The sequence below is a fragment of the Anthonomus grandis genome, chromosome 11, assembly GCF_022605725.1.
Source record: "Anthonomus grandis grandis chromosome 11, icAntGran1.3, whole genome shotgun sequence".
NCBI classification, from domain to species: domain Eukaryota; kingdom Metazoa; phylum Arthropoda; class Insecta; order Coleoptera; family Curculionidae; genus Anthonomus; species Anthonomus grandis.
Genome location: NC_065556.1, coordinates 25803761 through 25821957, shown reverse-complemented (window position 1 = coordinate 25821957; position 18197 = coordinate 25803761). Strand labels below are relative to the sequence as shown.

The 18197-nt window shown below is 30.7% G+C and overlaps 1 long non-coding RNA gene across 1 annotated transcript in view; it reads left to right on the top strand.

The window, feature by feature from the left end:
* The first annotated feature begins 224 nt into the window (after positions 1-224).
* LOC126742355 (uncharacterized) overlaps positions 225-18197 on the top strand; it is a 60041-nt gene continuing 42068 nt past the window's right edge. The window contains exons 1-2 of the long non-coding RNA XR_007662542.1: positions 225-445; positions 507-683. This is a non-coding gene — a long non-coding RNA (uncharacterized LOC126742355). The remainder of the gene's footprint in view (positions 446-506; positions 684-18197) is intronic.

Here is an 18197-nt window from a genome sequence, read left to right as displayed (position 1 = left end):
ATGTCCTTAATGGACATTTTTAGGGATGAACATGAAATGTTTTAACGTGGACATTGAACGTTACTTTGACAAATCAAACAATAAACCCGAATGTACCCCCATATAAAAATTACGGTCATTCAATTAGGGAAATATCACCCCATTCAACGTATTTATCACAGGGATCATCACCTATTACGTAATCAGTCGCAACGTCAACGATTCCCGAGTCAAACAAAATTAAATTCGGGGAGACTTTGATCTTGCCGGAGGCGAGTCGACGGGCACGCGTCCCGACGCCGCCGTATTCATCCCCCGGGGGCGGAATTTTCAAAGACGTCACGCGGATCGTCGGGGGGGCGGCCGGAGGCATCAAAGACACAGTTCGCATTTTATTATGCCCGGGATTTAAAATTAACCTTTATTGTGTCAGTTCATTTTGTTAACTTACGTTACGCATCGACGAGTTGCGTGTTGAATTTTATATTTGTGGTGCCGGAGGGAACGTCTTAAATGTTCTGTTTTAGGTTGACGGAAATTTCATTAAACGGTGAAGTTTGAGGAATTTTTGCGGCCAGTTTAAGTCATTTATTATGGAAAAGGTTCTGAATATTCAATTGCTTGTAAGCACTTAAGAAACAGCTTTGAATGTCTGGAAGGGATTATAATGAAAGCCGTGTCACACGATAATGTTAAATTCGAACGTAAGTACCTACTTGTGGATCTATAAATCTTACAGAGTGTTCTGAAAAAAAGATCAAAATAGCTTACTGATTTTTCAGGATCAGAGTAAAAACTATTTTATACCTGATAAGAACAAATTATTTATTTATATTAAAGAAAGTCGTTGCATCCCATTGACTCTAATGCAGGTGCAAAAGTCTAACAAAAACGCCGATCGCCTTCTGTAATATCGAAAAAGTGGCCTCAGATAAACCGCATTGATGACGATTAATACGATGAGTACGAGGCTATTTAATAAATTCAATATAAACCAAAAATAATAAATAAAATAGTAAATTTCATGCAGATAAATCCAAACAGAAGCACACGGTCTATGTATGCGTAAATTTACTACTGCTAATTTTCTTACCTAAATACCTAAAATATGGGGTACGTTGGTTTTCCATATTTCAAGGAAATACCTAATAGAGAATTGAGATTCATAACGAAATGTTTCATTTTTGGCTTAGAGTAAGTTATGTTTTATTAGAAATGCTGTAAAAAGAATACTAAGCTAAAAAAAGAGATTACGTTCACACCAGTCTAGCGCATGTTATAGCCGGTCATCGTTAACTAACTTGTTGGTAACTCAACGCTGGGTATTTAATTAAATTCTAAGCGAAAATATCTATGAATTATTAATATTAAATATACCAGAAACCTTTTTGCTTAAATGTCGACGTTTCGACTTATATTAAGTCATCTTTAGGACACTGAAATAGATAATGTTTTTTTAACAAAAAAAAAATTAACCTATGTTTAAAATAATTCTACGCTCCTATTGTAAATGTTTTTTTAATTATAACTAAAGAAACCTAGACTTAGGTAAGAGGTGTAATGTATAAAAAATAAATTTTATATTTTTTTTATTAAAATTTTCTTTTTAACGGTATATACCTGAATGTAATTTTAATTGTGGTTTTTGTTTTTTTTTGCTGTTTCTGACCCCACCCAACAACCCTTCGCAATATTGAAGATATTGGGTCACAAGCACGAAACTGAAATTAAATAAACCCCTTAAATTATTGACTTACCATAGTTCGTTCTTCTTACCTCTCTTAAACGCCATAAACTTAATAATAAACATATAAAAATAAATATATGATCAACATATTTAATAAAAAGAAATATGGTGGCAACCCCTGCATTAAGTTGTTAATAAATATATACCGGTCAGGCCAAGGAAGATTTTAAGTGCGTAAGTTAATGTGTTAGCATGTAAAGTCTAAGTCACATGTGTGCTGGTCGTATAGTTTAAGCGTAGTGTACATATGAAGTTTGGAACTTCATAAATTAATAATCTATTTGACTATTTATTGGATATTTGTTGTACCAATGCAATTGTCTATTAAATAATGAATCAAAATCGTATTTTATTATGATGCCTATTAACTGACTGTAACTTATTCATTTGCATGGTACAAAATAAATTGATAATGACAAGTAATACATCAACTTCTTTAAGTAAACCTTACTACCGAAAAACATAATAATTTAAAAACAATCACAAACTTACTAGATAAATATATTATTTTTTCTATATACTGAGAAGCACATAGCCCAAAAAGCACAAAAGCCCCAAATAATTATTAAATAAAGAAAATACTGGTCTTTTGAAAAAAAAAATGTTTTCTTCCAGGCACTAATAGCTTAAACTTGAGTGTCTAAAAAAATTGGTAAACAAGTATTTATCATTTTTCTTCGCATTTTCCTGATATTTCTTTCGAAAAAGCGAGTTTGCCAGAACAAGCAAGTAAATGAGACTTTGGAGTATACTTACTGCATATTATATTCATCAATGGGACGGATCCATTCGTCCGAAAGCCCGTATATCAGAATCGGCTATGATGCTTACGTGAAGCAAAATATAAAAAATCTCTTGAAAAAGAATGTGAACTACCATTTTCAGCGGACGAAGCCTTATCGCTTTTTGTAGAGGCTAAATTGACAAAATTTCAATACAATCTTATCAGAAATTCGGCAAAGAGCCATAGGTCAACTCTTTATCCTAATTATGAGTCAATAACTGCCGCAAAAAAAAGGTGCTACCCAGAAAACCTAAACATTTCTGAGGATGTTGCTGAAGTGCCTCCCCAAAGTTTGCTGGATCATACATCTTTAAGGTTATTTGAGTCCCTAAAAGAAGTTTTAAATTCTTTAAACCAAGAAAAATATAATAATTTAAATTTAATTTGCAAATGGGGGTGTGACGGGAGTTCTGGGATGAGTCAATACAAACAGCAGTTTGCAGAGTCCAATATTTCAGATGCTAATATCTTTTTAACATCAATGGTACCAATTCAGCTCATTAACGGTGATCCGAAATCAAAAGATAAATTTGTAATCTGGGAAAATCCCAGAACTTCCTCCACACGATTCTGTAGACCTCTTAGAGTCCAGTTTAGGCATGAAACAACAGAATTATCAGTGAGAGAAAAGCAATATTTTGACCAACAAATTTCAGATTTGCAACTAACAAAGCTTGATATTCAAGGAAACAATGTATTTTTAAAACACATTTTGTATTTTACAATGATAGATGGCAAATTGTGTAATGCTGTTACGGAAAATAATTCAACTCAGAGATGCTATTTGTGTAATCTAACATCCAACGATTTTAACAATATCGATGAGGTTTTAAAACAGAAAATTGCTGACGAATCTAGATTTCAATTTGGTTTGTCATCTTTACATGCTTGGATTCGTTTTTTTGAGTGTTTGCTGCATCTATCTTATAAGATGGAATTTAAGCAATGGCAAGCGCGAGGCCAGGAAAACAAAGAAAAACTTGCAAATGCCAAAAAACGAATCCAAGACTTATTTTTTAAAGAAATGGGACTATTGGTTGACCGATCAAAACCTGGTTTTGGAAGTACTAATGACGGCAACACTGCTCGCCGTTTTTTTGAGAATGCTGCTAAAGCTTCGGAAATTACAGGCATTAATCAAGATTTGATATTTAGATTCAGAGTAATTTTATTAACAATTTCTAGTGGTTTTCATATTAAAATCGATAGTTTTAAGTCATGATACGGCCAGAAAATTTGTAGAATTGTATCCGTGGAACAATATGCCAACTTCCGGGCATAAAATCTTAATGCACAGTTCTGATATAATATCATATTTGTTGGTTCCAATTGGGCAACTTGGCGAAGAAGCCCAGGAATCAAGAAATAAAGATATTAAAAGATTCAGAGTGTTTCATGCACGGAAGTTTTCAAGAAAACAAAACATGGAAGATATATTTTGTAATCTTTTAATATCTTCTGATCCTTTAATCTCCAATATGAAAAAATCATCTGCTAAAAAGCTTAAACAGTACCGCTAGAAGTTTTGGCATTTTTTGATGAACCAACAATTTCTGCTGATGAAAGTGATAGTGAAGATATTGATTGATTTTAATTATTATTAAGATAGGTTAGGCTTTACTATTATTACAAAGTTATTGTTAAGTAAACTCTGTATATACTTTACATACTTAAATATATTACTCTTACCATGTATTTTAATGGCTTATTTTTACTCACAAAGCAAAGGTTACTTATAAAATTAAATAGCACAAAAACAAACAAATCTCAACATTTTGAATTTTATTTCAAAAATTTTCCGTATTATGAATTTTAAACTCTTAACTGAAAAATTGTTGAAATAATAACATTCTGAAATTTTTTTAAGGAAATGCGTACTTACGCAGCGCCTATGTAATGCAATAAATGAACCCAAGGGGGGCGGGGGGGGATTTAAAAAAATGTTCAAAATGAACGTGTTATCTTAGTTTTCACATTTTCTTATGATTAAATATGTTTGTGGTTCATATCAGCAGTACTACTATTTATGGCCGGCTTTTCCCCGATTTTCGCCTGTGTGCGACGGTGCCTCTTCGGGATTCCTCGCGCGATTCGGATATACGGGTTTTCGGACGTATGGGGTTCTCCCTCATCAATTACCAATTTTTTCAGGTTAATATTTTTACTCGTCCAGGCACTCAAGGAGAAGCAATAAGTGCCTGAATTCCCTTTTTATATCCTAATTTCAGACTTCTGTTTTATTTTAAATTCTAAAAATTATTTTAAGTTAATTAAAGTCAGGTGCCCAATTATCTGACTTAAATTGCAGAATAATAACTCTAAGTCAGTCCATAAAGATTTTTTTTTCAGGTACTCCGGTTTTCCCTCAAATGCCTGGACTAAGTCAAAAATAATTTAAATTAAAGGAAAATTTTCATAAATTCTGGATCTATAGGCACTCATAGGTTTCCCTAAAGTACCTAATTATCCGACTTAAATAACTTTAAGTCAGTACTAAACAAAAATTGTTTTTTTCTTCCAGGCACTTCTAGTTTTCTCGAAATACCTGAATTAAGTTGAGAATAATTAAAGTAGAAAAAAATATTTATAAATTCTGCCTCTATCGGCACTGAAGGAAAAGCAATAAGTGCCCGAATTCCTTCTTTATATCCTAATTTCAGACTTTTGTTTTATTTTAAATTCTAAAAATTATTTTAAGTTTAAAGTTTAATTAATTAAAGTCATTTAAAATATTAGTGCTATTATGCCTTTGATCCCCATTACATTTTTCTCCTTTTTATGAGCTTCATAGAAAAAGACAACACATGCCTACTTTTTGCATAATTTTAATGCATAATTTTAATACACACGAGGCACGTTTTTATAAAATTGTCTTTCTAAGCGTTTATAAAAACATGTTGAGAGATGGATGGTTACTTGTTTTACCTTGAAACTATCGACTGACCAACTTTAGAACTGATATGAAGCAGTTTTTGCAATCACAGGTAGCTTTTGTTTATTTTTTAAGACATCAATGATCTAAAAAGTTTCTAAATAGGACTTTTAGAAAAATTCAAATTGTCAATTTTTTAGAGAAATTGACTCAAAAAACTCTAATGGCCTATAAATAATATTGAAAAAACCTACTCTAAATGTCAAGAGAATGATGATTACTTTAATATCCAGAAATCATTTATAACGTTAAATTTGTGTGTACTTTACACTACTTGAGGCCACTTAAAAAAAAACTATGAACTACTTAAAATAAAAAAATTAAATTGGGAAAAATTATAAATTCTGGATGTATGGGCACTTACAGTTTTTCCTTAGGTGTCCAATTATCTGATTTAAATTACTGACTAATAACTCTAAGTCAGTTCTAGTAGAATTATTTTCTTCCAGGCACTTTCGTTTTTCCTCAAATGCCTGGACTAAGTCAAGAATAATTTAAATTAAAGAAAAATATTCATAAATTCTGGATCTATAGGCACTCATAGTTTTTCGTAATGTGCCTAATTATCCTACTTAAAAAACTTTAAAACAGTACGAAACAAAAATTGTTTTTCTTTTCCAGGCACTTCTAGTTTTCCTCAAATACCTGGACTAAGTCGAGAATAATTAAATTTTAAAAAAATATTTATAAATTCTGCCTCTACACTTATAGTTTTTCCTTAAATAAGTAATTCCTCAAGTATCTAAAAACATAAGAACTTAAGACAATAACAAACTTACTAGATAGATATATTATTTTTTCCATATACTGAGAAGCACTTTAAATATTTTTTGACCCAAAAAAGCCCCAAATAATTATTAAATAAGGAAAAAACTACAGTCTTTTGAAAAAAAAAATGTTTTCTTCCAGGCACTAATTGCTTATACTTGAGTGTCTAAAAAAATTGGTAAACCAGTATTCACTATCATTCTTCACATTTTCCTAATAAATGAGACTTTGGAGTATGCTTAGTGCACCAATTTTTTTCAGATTAATATTTTTACTTGTCCAGGCACTCAAGGAAAAGCAATAAGTGCCCGAATTCCTTCTTTATATCCTAATTTCAGACTTTTGTTTTATTTTAAATTCTAAAAATTATTTTAAGTTAATTAAAGTCTATTAAAATATTAGTGCTATTATGCCTTAATCCCCATTACATTTTTCTCCTTTTTAGGAACTTCATAGAAAAAAACAACACCTACTTTTTAATAAAACAGCATAATTTTAGTTCACACGAGGCACGTTTTTATAAAGTTGTCTCTCTAAGCATCTATAAAAACATGTTGACAGATGGATGGTTACTTGTTCTACCTTAAATCCATCGACCGACTAACTTTAGAACTGAGTTTAATTTTTGTTCATTCTTTAAGACGTCAATGGTCTAAAAAGTTTCTAAATAGGACTTGAAAGGGAAATTGACTCAAAAAAACTCTAATGACTTAGAATAAATAATATTGAAAAAACATACTCTGAATGTCGAGAGATTGATGATAACTTTAATATCCAGAAACCATTGATAACGTCAAATTTGTGTTTACTTTACACTAATTGAGGCCACTTAAAGAAAACTACGAACCACTTAAATTTAAAAAATTTAATTGATGAAAAATTCATAAATTCTGGATATATATAGGCACTTTAAGTTCTTTCTTAGGTGACCAATTATTTGACTTAAATTGCTGACTAATAACTCCAAGTCAGTCCTAGTAGAAATTTTCTCTTCCAGGCACTCAGGTTTTTCTTCCAATGCCTGGACTAAGTCAGAAATAATTTAAATTAAAGGAAAATATTTATAAATTCTAGGTCTATAGGCACTTCTAGTTTTTCCTTAAATAATTACTAAATAAGGAAAAACTAGAGTCTTTTGGAAAAAAAAAGTTTTCTTCCAGGAATTAATTGCTTATACTTGAGTGTCTAAAAAAATTGGGAAAACAGTATTCACCATCATTCTTCCCATTTTCCTGATAAATGAGACTTTGGAGTATGCTTAGTGCACCAATTTTTTTCAGGTTAATATTTTTACTCGTCCAGGCACTCAAAGAAAAGCAATAAGTACTTGAATTTCTTCTTTATATCCTAGTTTTAAAATTCTGTTTTATTTTAAATTCTAAAAATTATTTTAAGTTAATTAAAGTCATTTAAAGTATAAGTGCTATTATGCCTTGATCCCCATTACATTTTTCTCCTTTTTATGAGCTTCTGGAAAAAGACAACACATGCCTGCTTTTTAATAAAAAGGCATAATTTTAATACACACGAGGCACGTTTTTATAAAATTGTCTCTCTAAGAGTTTATAAAAACATGTTGACAGATGGACGGTTACTTGTTCTACCTTGAATCTATCGATCGACTAACTTAAAACTGAGTTTAGTTTTTGTTCATTTTTTAAGACGTCAATGGTCTAAAAATTTTCTAAATAGGACTTTTAGAAAAATTCAAACTATCAAATTTCTAGAAAAATTGACTCAAAAAACTCTAATGACTTATAAATAATATAATAATATTGAAAAAGCATACTCTAAATATTGAGAGATTTATCATTACTTTAATATCCAGAAATCATTGATAACGTCAAATTTGTGTGTAATTTACACCTTTTGAGGCCACTTAAAGAAAACTACGAACTTCTTAAATAAAAAAAATAAATTGGAAAAAAATTCATAAATTCTGGATATATTCAAAGTTTTTCCTTAGGTGTCCAATTACCTGACTTAAATTGCTGACTAATAACTCTAAGTCAGTCTTAGTAGAAATTTTTTCTTCCAGGCACTCCCGTTTTTCCTCAAATGCCTGGACTAAGTTAGGAATAATTAAATTATAGAAAAATATTTATAATATCTGGATCTATAGGCACTCCTAGTTTTTCATTAAGTGCCTAATTATCCGACTTAAATAACTCTAAGTCAGTACCAAAAAAAAAGGTTTTTTTCTTCCAGGCACTTCCAATTCTCCTCAAATACCTAGACTGAGTCGAGAATAATTAAATTAGGAAAAAATATTTTTAAATTCTTCCTCTATCGGGACTCATAGTTTTTTCTTAAGTAACTATTCGACTTGAATGACTGACACATAACTGTAAGTTGTAATAAAAAATTGTTTGTCCTCCCAGGTACTTCTGGTCTTGCTCAAATGCCTGAACTAAGTAACAGATAATTAAATTGAAGAAAAATATTGACTGAAAAATGAAGTCAGTCTAAGTAGAAAATTTGTTTTTCTTCCAGGTTTTCCTTAAATGCCTGGACGATTACCAATAAATAAATTTCAATTATAAACATCAATTTCGCCACTCGACAGCAACGTCATCTGACTAACCCACCAAAACCACCATAAAATGTAAATTTATTTGCCTAAAACAATGGGCACAAGAGAGTTTCACTTGGCCCTTTCACCATAACGTCAAGGATCTCTTATACAATTTTACAATTAAATTAGAACATATATTTTTACAGAATTTTAATCATTTATTATGTTGTTTTAGTTTTACCCTAAATAACAGGAATTTTCATTTTTTTGAGCAGTATTTTTTTAATGAATGTCCTCTCTTGGGCATAACTTAAACGGATACGACAACCATTTTTTTATTAAAACAAAGCAACCTGTTAATATATTTGTTTTTTAATTTATTTAAAAATATTTAAAAAAAATCCTTTATTCCTCTTGGCTTTAGCTAAGGCCACGTAAACGCAATAAAAAGGGCATAAAGCCTTAACCGTCAATTTCCATTCTACTAACCACTAATTATTTTCAACTATTTATTATTATGCAGTCTAGTGAAAAACCGGTTGTTTTATAATATCGCGGGAAGAAACCTAAACGCTTCCCTAATGAGAGCCATTTAACTCCTTTTTGAAAAAAAATAGTTAACAAAGAGCTACTACGCTTACGTGTTCCTTATAAATTATTATTATATTAAAGTGCAATTGTAGATGATACAAAGGGGAGATAGACCACGAAATTCCATTCGCGCTATTAATTTTACGGACGACCAGAGTTCTGTCATCGCTGTCAATTATTTTCCCTCCTAATTAGGCCCCCGGACTATTAATTAACCTGAAAAGTTAAAAATGGATGTCGTTCGTTCCGAAAACACTAGTTTTCGGGTTTTTTTTTGTCACCAGCCGTCACTCATTCGGAAACGTAATATTAATGTTTGCGCACGTGTGTATTAGGTACTTCTATAAAAGCGTGTCTCGTGTCTCTTTGAATTATGCATTTTTTTGATCAAAAATTATGTGGAGTTTTGTCTCTATGAAGGGCCAAAAGTCGGCTTTTTGTATGAGTTAAAACTTAGAAGAAATTATTTTTTTCTTCCAGGCAGTCCTATGGTAAGAGCGCTTAGAATTCGATTAATAATTATTGTAAAACTTTAACATTAAATTATATAAATGATTAAAATGTTTCATGTGTTTATGTTAATGCGAAGGAAAGCTCACAATGGAATAAAAGCTCTGGAGAATCTCTAGAATGTATTAAAAGATAGAATGTGTAAATAATTTAGTCCAGGCAGTTGAGAGATATTTGACTCCATAGAGGTGGAACTCTATGACTCAGGATAAGTCCAGGAATTCTTAACTTAAAAAAACCTTTTATACCTTTAAAGAATCTTCAAAAATTGTGCTAGCAGAAGCTGAAGACCACTATAAAATATCTTAAGAACTTTAAGACTTATGTGGCAAAATGTCTGCCCATATCAGTTAGGAGACAATCTACTCCATGAAGGTGGGACACGATGACTTAGGATAAGTCCAAAAATTCCCAACTTAGGAAAACGTTTTTTACCTTAAATTAAATGTTAAACATTAGGCTAACGAATGCTGATAATCGCTTTTAAATATCTTTAGTACCTTATGAGGCAAAATGTCTGCCTATGTCAGTTTGGAGACAATCGACATCATAGAGGTGGGACTCGATGACTTAGGGTAAGTCCAAGAACTCCTAACTTAAAAAGTCATTTTATAACTTAAGTTAAAGGCAAACTATAGGCCCAGCGAATGCTGAAGATCATTTAAAGATATCTTCATTATCTTCAAATTTATGAGGCAAATTGTCTGCCTAGGACAGTTTAGAGACAATTGACTCCATGAAGATAGGACTCGTTGACTTAGGATAAATCCAGGAATTCCTACCTTAAGAAAATTTTTTACTTCTTTAGAGAATCTCCAGACATTGTGCTAGTAGAAGCTGAAGACCACTTTAAAATATCTTTAGAATTTTCGGACTTATGTGGCAAAATATATGCCCATGTCAGTTAAGTGACAATTGACTTCATGGAGGTAGGACTCGATGATTTACGATAAGTCCAGGAACTCTTAACTTAAAAAAACATTTTGTACCTCAATTTAAAGGCAAACTATTAGCCCAACGAATGCTGAAAACCGCTCAAAGATATCTTCATTATCTTCAAACTTATGGGGCAAAATGTCGGCCCATGTTAGTTAAGAGACAATCGACTCCATGGAGGTAGGACTCGATGATTTACGATAAGTCCAGGAACTCTTAACTATAAAAGACATTTTGTATCTTAAATTAAAGGCAAACCATTAGCCCAGCGAATGCTGAAAACCGTTCAAAAATATTTTTATTACCTTCAAACTTATGAGGCAAAATGTCTGCCTAAGTCAGTTAAGAGGCAATCGGCTCCATAGAGGGACTCGATGACTTAGGATAAGTTCAAGAATATCGAACCTAGGAAGACGTTTGGTATCGTAAATTGAAGGTGAAACATTGGCCCAATGAATGCCAAACCTTATTACAAAATATCTCAAGAACCTTTGAACTTATGAGGCAAAAAACAGTATCCAAGTAACCGCAGAACAAACTCCTAAAAGTCACCTCTACCAAGCTAAAAATCAGCGAAAAAAAAACATAAATTCTGATGATTTCTGACTGGCGATGCGTTGAGGAGCGAAACACGTGTAACCTATTTTCAATTCAATCTAAGTATAAGATCGAACTTGTAGTTTTTTGCCTTTAGAATTAACCTTATTTCAAAGGTATGAAAGAGAACTTCTAAGCCAACTGAATAATATAAATTGCTTCTTTCTATTGCCAACCTCCATTACGAAATTAGTTATAGGAAAAAAAGTCTTGGGTAAGCTCTCCTGTTTGTATTGAATTTTAGAATATCCTGTACAGTCCTTAAAAAGCATTAGTTAGAAATAAAACCGTGAAACTCTATCAGCTTTTAATCAACTTCAGGTAAACAAATGCCTCAAGAATTCGCTTCCCTAATCGCTCTATATAAAAACTTTTTTCCCACTTTTTAACCCTTTTTTTACCACACTGCCTCATTCCTTCATCACTTAATCATTAACTCAATTTTCAAGTCAGTACCTAATTTCACCGATATTTAGGACAATTAGAACCGAAAATGTGGGCAAACCACCCGAACAAATTTAAATTTCAAATTACAAGGTGTTCGGCGATAATCGTACAAGGTGCGACATGATTCATACATTTTCAATTCATGCAAATTGATTCAAGACATTACTATTGTTGGTTATTTTAAACAAAGAGGTGCGAGGTGTTCGTGTAAGTAAAAAACCTTGCTACGGAAGTTTTTGTATTTTAATGAGGCTCGTTTTGGGGTTATTCGGATACACTAAATAATTGTCCTCAGTAAATAAGTCCAATCTTTGAGAACATATTTCCATTATTATAAAACATTAATTTATCGAGTTTTTTCAAATACCTTTTGGTGCCCAACTCGAGTTGTTTGCCAAAACCATAAACACAATGAATAGCCCACTCACTCTAAAATAGTAAATCTACAAATCATCCACGTTTGTTGTTCATTCAAACTTTCGTGGTTTTCTGTCATGTATTATCGGGCCAATAAAAAGGAAAATGGGACAAAGGGACTTTTGGCCCTCGCTCACTTTGCGGAATATATATGATCGTCTTAGGGGGTCTTTTATTGTCTCTCTTCATCTTTTACCTGGTTGACAAATAGCTGTTTGGCTTCTCTTTTTTATGTATGAAAGTTTACGTTTACTTATCTCTTATGTGTGTGTATTGATAGGATGATAAATTTAAATTTGTTGCTGAAAAGGTAGATTTAAGCATGTTTTTAGTATGTGAGCCAGCTTACAGAACCCTGTTTTCATAAAAATTGGACCATTTCCCTTTAAAAAAAAAAAAAAATCTTTGACATTTACTACCTTCCGAAGCAACCATAAAATTCAAATTTCCATAAGTATAATCAAAATCATAGACAAACCCTCCATCAGACTTAATACCATATAATCTTCGACAGTGTCCTACTTTTATCTGTTTTATTCTCATATGTATATAAAAATAGTCCCCCCGGATTCGTTGAAAGGGCAATCAAAGACCACAATATCATTCTCGAAGGTAATTGGTTGATTTTCAAATTCATTAACGATAATAAGCAGGTTGAATCCCGATCAGGATAACATCGGCGAGGGACATTATATTTGTTCATAATTACGTTTTTTATTTCGCGTAATTATAGATTGTCCGCCTGAATCGCTTTTTGATTATTCCAATTTTAAATTGGACGATTTAATTCGAAAAGTCTTCCATGTCAATAAGTTTTTTTATGGACGGTTTGGCGGGAATCGGTAATAAGTGGTATCAGTTGAACTGTGAGATGAATGAGGAAATTCAATATTTTTTAAAGAATATGGGCGTATTGGTTTTTTGAAGATGATTACCTAATGAAACCTGATTTTTTCTATTAAAAATTAAAAAGACAAATTTGCTTTTTTTTTAATTTGCATATGAAAAGATTATTTTGAGTAATTGTGTTGCATACACATTTCTCCTGGAAAATCAAATATTCTAGGAATATGTTGAAATATCATTATTTATATCCAAGGACGTGATTGGAAAGGATCTTTCCAAAAAACGCTTTCCAATTATTATTCAAAAAAGGGAAGATCCATGACTACTTTTCAAAAATTGATTTTTGCTTATAAAACTTGATCATTTGGTACAATAATATATTAAAAATATTAAAAAATAATATAAAATGGCACAATTACTTCAATTTTCATAGCAATAAGCATTGATTTGGAGAAATAACATAAGGTTCACGTTTTACTCAAAAACCTTAAGGTTATTTGAGAAAAGTATAGATTTTTTATTGCCTATAATTTTCTTAAAAAGCATTTTCTTCTCAGGCAATTATTTTCTGCAAGAAAACCGATTTTTTATTAACCTACCCTTAGCCCCCCACCCACCCCACGCAACTTACCAGTAAGAAGTGATTTTCAAAAATCATTGTTTTCCAAAATATTACGCATGAATAACAGCTGGTTTTGTTGTTAATATGTAATCTAATAACACAGTTTGTTTATTTAAATTTGATATAATTATATATATGAATATTAATAAATACTTAATACAAAAACAGTGCTATCAGATTGGATATTATGAACAAAAAACGGTGATTTTTTAAAAGAATTTCATACTGGGCAAATGTTTGGGGTGGGTGGGGGGGTAAGGGTTATGTTAATGAAAAATCAATGTTTTTGCAGAAAATATATATTTAATATTTAATTTAATAGCACTATTTATTTAATTCTGATATATTTTTATATATAAATATTTACTATAAAAACAGCGTTATTAGATTGAATAATATAGACGAAAAACAGTGATTTTTCATAAGAATTTCATTAAATATTTGAAATGTAGTATTCGAGTAAAACTAAATATGTAAATCCCGTATCAATAGTTTTAAATGCCGCAATTTTCTCCTTGTGGTAAACAGAATCGTATATATAATACGTATATTCTACAGCTTAACAAATATACCTTGACCATATACAGTTGACAAAAAATTTATCAAACATAAATCATAAATTTATAATTTTTTTATGTGAATATCAAATTTTCATTTATGCATTTAATGTAAATGTCTTGAATATTTATATTACTATTTTTGCTTTATTTATAACTTATTTATAAAATGTTTTTAAAAAAAGGATAGTAAACTGGATATAGCTAAAAAATATCAATCATTTAAGAATTTATTAAGGAACAATTGTATTTATCTAGAAATAAAAGTTTGTATTACTTTCAATTTATATTTTTTTTATGTGAATATCAAATTTTTATTTATATATTTAATTTAAATATCTTGAATATTTATATTACTATTTTTGCTTTATTTATAACTTGTTTATAAGCTGTTTTTAAAAGAAGGATAATAAACTGGATATAGCTAACAAATATCAGTCATTTAAGAATTTATTAAGGAATAATCGTATTTATCTGTCAATATCATAGTTTTGAAATCCTGCAGGATCGGCAATCTGAGGCCAATTTCAGTTTTGCTCATTTAAATCTTCGCTCCATAAAAACCGGTCGATGAATTTCTAAATTATGCCAGTGAATATGACTTTGATACTTTGGGAGTTACAGAGATTTGGCTTACACCAGATGATGATGATACCTAATTATAATTTTATGAAGAAAGATCGAAATGGGCGGGGTGGCGGGGTTGGTATTTATGCAAAGAAAGTCATTAAGTTCTCTTTAGTAACATTTCCCCATATAACTGATGAGTTTGAGTATTTCAGTATAAGGTTTATTGCAAATAAAAGAAATATTTTATTAGTAAATATGTATATATGTAATTTTTACTATATCTGTTCCATGCTATGATAGTATAATTTTAATGGGGACTTAAATATAGATTTACTGAGACCTACTGCAGCAACTCAAAACTTTAAGTATCTTTTGGAAGTATTCGATCTTCGGCAACTGATTAATAACCCTACTAGAATCAACAATCGGTCTAATACCCTTATTGACGTCATTGTAGCTAGCAGTAACATCGAGTGTATTAGCTCTCAATCTACCTGTATAACGAAGTCTATCTCTGATCATAATCTAGTTTAAGCGATTTTAAACTTACTAAAATCTAAATTATGTAAAAAAGTTTTTAGGTTCAGGGACAACAATAGTATTAACATGACTTCATTTGGGGAGAAGGCTCAGCAGCTACAGTGGCATAATATTTATTATATTTCTGACATTAGTCAAAAAGTGTCATTACTTACCAATAATATTTCCTATTTAATAAATAAATATGCTCCGTTTAAATCAAGACTATATGAGGATAGACCATTTACGCCGTGGATAACGAGTAATATTAAATATCTAATTAAATTAAGAGACAAAGCTCGCAAAAAATATACTCGACAAAAAACTCTCGTGAATTTGACATATCGCAGGCAATTAAAGAATTATACTAAACACGCAATTAAGAAAATTACTTTTTTCAAGCAAACGTCTATAAAAAAGGGTAAAGAATTTTGGAACAAAGCAAAAAAACTTAATTTTACTAAAAAAAAAATTGACCCTATTCCTGAAAATATCAATTTACCCGAGGACTTAAATAATTTTTTTCCGAACACCGTGGGCCCTACTAATTCAACATCATTAGAAAAACTTAACTTTTATAATTCAAATACATTTAGTCACTTTGAGACGGAATTTAATATAAGTCTTATAACTAAAAATAAAACTGTCGATATTATAAATAAAATAGGGTCAAATGCAATAGATGATGATGGAACTTCCATTAGAGATCTTTAAATTTCTGCATCTTAGAAAACCAATTCCCCGATGATTGGAAAAAAGCAATACGCATTCCCTTACCAAAAATACCTTGTCTAACAGATTATAAAGACATTAGACCAATAAGTATTCTGCCTGTCATTTCAAAAATCTTAGAACGTCACGTATATACCGAAATAGCTGACTATGTTTATAATTTAAAAATTATTCCTGATTGCCAGTCAGGATTTCGTAAATCTTTTAGTACTATAACAAGTCTTATCAGTATTGTTAATGATATCAGGTTTAAAGAGGATTCAAAGGAAATAACTTGCCTAACTCTTTTAGATCTAAGTAAAGCATTTGACACCATAGATCACCAAATGTTTTTGGCAAAACTGCACTATTATGGTTTTTCGGCAAATGCCATAAATTTTTTGGTTATGCTCTTATCTTAAAGATCGGTTACATTGTGTCCGAACGGTGAATGATGGTGAATTTAAATTTTCAAGGTTTTTGTCATTTAAACAAGGGGTACCTCAGGGATCCATATTAAGCCCCTTACCCAATAAACATTTTTGGTTTTATAATATTTGTCGCAACTGTTATATCACCTTCCTTATATACCCTACAGCTATATAAATAGTAACTGAAATATTTCCGTTACTCCTATAAACCAGTTAAAGAGCTTAAATGAGGGAGTTTATAAGGGTATCGGCAACCCATACTTGGTAACGTTATAAACGTTTAAGTTGTGAGTCAACAGTAACCAAACTATTTCCGTAACCGTTATAAAACTTACCAGAAGAACCTTTAAAAAACTTAAGCGATATAAGCTAGTGTTGAAAATATTCTGGTTACTCTTATATACTTTGCCTATAAGAGTGTTCAAAATAGTTCTATCACTATTTTCTGTCATATGTCACTTTTCACGTCTTGTCAGATGTTTCTAAATATAAATATATTTTTTCTCTCTTATACACATTGGCATATCGTTGTGGTTCTTTTCTGTCTCTCAAAAACAATAATACAATGACTTGTCACTTTGGTGACATGAGAATCATGAGATACTAGGTATAACAAATTAAAAATGGAGGAGACAGAAAATAATTTATTGCCTTGAGATAATGGAATTAAGAGTAATTTGTATCTAAAAATGTATGTGCGAGTGATTTTTTACTGTAAATGTAACTAATTCACTTCGAAAAAATATAGGGGCCATCAAAATACTTAGTATTTTTTATATTGCATTTAGATATTAATGAAATCATAACCTTTAATTTTTTTTAATATTACACAATTTATTGTTTCGTGAAATAGTTGAACCATAAATAGTAAAATCGTGATGAATTTTTACAAAATAAGTGAAATATTTTGATTTTTCGGTATTTCTTTTTTTATGTTTATGTTTATTTTTCAAAACAATCATGGCGGAAGTCTAAGTAACGTTATATACCATTTCGAAAGCATTATGTCACTCAAAGAGCTGTTAAATAACTATTAGTGATGGTATATAACTTAACGACCTATAAGACACCTTTATATAACCCTATGACTACAGGCATGCAAGACGTGCCGCGAATAGAAAAATTAAAGACACTCACTTTACTTCAAATAATTAAGTTTTGACCAAATTTGATTTTTTCATAATAAATACGAGACCTCAGCTAACTAAAGTAATGTTTAACATAATTAAGTATATTTTCTCTTCTCAAATATGTTCTCTTCCAAAATATGATTTATTTCCTCAACAAAAGGCATCAAAAACCTTTCAACATCGGGTGGTTTGCTTTTTCCACTATAAATACCAATTGCCATTGGCTTTAATTGAGGTACTTCAAAAATATTAAACAGTATTGGCCAGAATTCATCCTTAGAGCTTTTATATATTGGCATGTTATATTTATGTTAATATTCAAAGAAATATTTGATATCTTCTGAAGGCTCTCTTGACATTGATTTAAACAAAATCCAAGGCCTTGATGCCAATGGTATCCATTTTCTCCCATTAGTTGAATTGAAATTATTGTAGGAGTTATTAATTCTCATTATTAACAAACGTTTTTCTTTTAACGCTCTTTGTCTAATATTAAAAGTACATGCCCATTTTTGAAGATCATGCTTAAATTGTTCATTTTTTTCTCGTTCCAATACCTCCTGCTCTTCATGGCCTGAAACATCGTCA